This window comes from Plutella xylostella, chromosome 15, assembly GCF_932276165.1.
Source record: "Plutella xylostella chromosome 15, ilPluXylo3.1, whole genome shotgun sequence".
NCBI lineage: Eukaryota > Metazoa > Arthropoda > Insecta > Lepidoptera > Plutellidae > Plutella > Plutella xylostella.
The window spans coordinates 11233806-11236615 of NC_063995.1; the positions used below are offsets into that span (position 1 = coordinate 11233806).

Genomic DNA, 2810 nt, shown 5'->3' on the forward strand with positions numbered 1-2810 from the left:
CTAACGATGATCAATATAGTCGGACTCGTGCATGAAAGGTTCCGTACCATACCTAATCTGGAGGTTGTTGCTAAAGTGGTACAGTTAGCTGAAAGTAGGTAACTCGGCTGCCTACCTCCCCATAGTAAAAACTTTTTATGTTACGCTAAAGTGTTTTTAGGTTTGGTTTTTAAGTTGTTAATATTTTAAGTACTTACTAACCCACTTTATTTTAATATGTCTACAAAAAAAATGGATCTTAGTTATCTGAATAAAGAATTACAATAAAAAAAGCAAAATTTTCTTTCGTGTATTTCAAAAGTCGTAGAAAAAAGTGGTTCAGAAAGGCTCTTTTGGGTTATCTGTGTAAATAATTCTTAATCTTAAATAAAAATGTGTGTCGAAATGTATACGACGTGTCCGTACCGGTTCTACCTTTTTTGGCATAAGATTTTTTTGCCTAATCTCGTATTGCATAGTAACGTTTGGTCAAAGTCTCGTTACGCCGAAAATCGTATGGCATAAATCTCGTTTAGTAAAAAGTTATTTCGCATAACATTCTTTAGCCTAATAATGGTATGGCCAAATCTTGAATAGCCTAATAATGCTATGGCATAGGTTTATACAAAGTAATAATATTCGTTTGGCTTTAACTTTGACGGAGCGTCTCCCTACATAACGCAAACTGGTGCCTTGTATTGTTTCCGCTGTTTGGAAAACGCTCCGCTCCGCTCCGCTGCGCTCCGCTTTGGTTTTTATGAACATGTGCACCTAACACGCTCCTCCTCGCTTTGCTCGTCATCGCACCTATCTTTAGGTTTCGATCTCATGGGGTTTGTAATAATTATATTGGTCGTTAACTTTCGATTCTTTGATCATTCAATATCGTGATTTTCGGGATGTAGGAGAAAAATACCACAATTTGTACATTTACTACATACTTAATATATTATTTATTAAGATAACATTAAGAGAAACAAGATTATACATAGATATAGACGAACATAAATTTGAGCAAACGAAACTTAGGTGTTTAAAGATTGTGCCTAAAGAGTTTTAGACATAACGAGCCTTATGCCACATAAGTCTTGGCAAAGTGATGGTTCGGCCAAAAAAGTTTAGACCATACGAGTTATGCGAAATGAGTTTTGGTCAATAAAGATTGTGCCAGATGAGCGGAACCCGTCCGTACCTCATAAGTCATTACTACTCATTACTTATACATCAGGATCAAGCCAACATCTCAAGGACGCCAGAAACATCTATCATGCTTACAATAATTTACTCAAAAAAATTAAAACAAACAGCATTAAAAGCAGCAAAAGACTAATATTTTTTTTTATTATATTAATAGGCGTGAAGCACTGCTATTTATCTATGTAGTCAATTGAGTGGTTTCTAATATTCGTTTGTCATAGTTTTGTATAAAAATAACAAATTTTCGGTAAAATTATCACTTGAAAATTTAAGTCCTAACGATGAAACTGAATTTTTTACTGTTTGCTGTGCTTGCACTGGTAAGAATTTAATATTTTTTCCTGCTATTATATAATATAACCGGCATGAGATATTTTGTTGAACGGGATAGTGATTAGTGACCTTGATTGCTATGCTCAAGGTCCCGGATCTGGTTGGAGATCAGCGCAAATAATAATTATGTTCTACGAATTTAGAAAAAAAAGGCTAATTTTCTATACTCCTAGAACAAACGTTGTTCACAATGACCACCTGATTCACCCCCTTTTGGCTTGGTATACCATTTTTGCAACACCCTGTACAACAATGCTATTCAGATATTGTATGTTACAGGTCCTTGGCTCTGTAATGAGTTTCAACCCAGGAGCATTTCGTAAGAGATTAGCAAATGCTTCGAGTGAAGATACTCATAATCATAAGGGTCAATTTCTTGGTGGAACTCTAAGTAAGTATTTTATTTTATACTTGGTTTCCCCCGCAAACTTAGTTTCCAACTTTTTTTTGTCCTGTAAATGCTGATATATGCGTATATTACAGCGGATTACTTACGAGAAACACTGTTCGCATTTTTTATACACTATCTATGAAAACACTACTGGGATTATAAAATCCAGCTTGCCTTGACGTCTTTAAACCTGGGTGGTCTTTTAGATCACTGTTAAAATTTATTTTTTTCTTTAAACGCACAATCTTAACTTAAAAATACATACCCTTTACATAATTATGTCGGAAACTAATACTGGTTTTTTTCAGCTCTGTTTTCGAAGCTTGCAGGATAATTAGTATGGAACCTAATACCACAATATGATTCAGTTTGCTGCCTTCCTCGATCAACGTATTTTTTTTGAGGTTACGTTCCCAGTTTTTAAACTATTTTTAGCCTACTGAATCATCGGAAATGCCGGATGGATAAATAAATATATTGCTCATACTTATGTACTTTAATTTGATGTTTTAATACCCTCAAATAAATGTTATTTTATTTCATATTCATATCAATCATTTTTACTTTATACAAGGTATCCCACGGCGATGGCACATGAAGAGAAAGTTGCCTTAAATAACTATGGAGTTTTTTTTAATGAAAGGAGACTTTCTTTTCATTTCAAAGACAACACATGTAATAACACCCTATATACAGGATTTTGCAAATAGGGTATACTACTCGTAAGCATAAGCCGAAAGTGGGTGACTTAGGGGGTCATTCTGAACAACTTTTGTTCTAGGTACGAGTTTTGGAGTTTCACGAAAAAAAAAACACTTTTTCATAGAAACTTTGTTGGTCACGTGACTTATTGTTACCGGGTTTCTAAATATTATATACCTAACACAGTAACACTACCGAATAAACACTG

The 2810-nt window shown here is 34.3% G+C and overlaps 1 long non-coding RNA gene across 1 annotated transcript; it reads left to right on the top strand.

Annotated features, from left to right (window-relative positions):
* Positions 1-1354: 1354 nt before the first annotated feature.
* Positions 1355-2450, top strand: LOC125489647. Its single transcript, XR_007267123.1, has 3 exons — positions 1355-1496; positions 1789-1900; positions 2209-2450. It is a non-coding gene; the product is annotated as an uncharacterized LOC125489647 (long non-coding RNA).
* Positions 2451-2810: the final 360 nt, after the last annotated feature.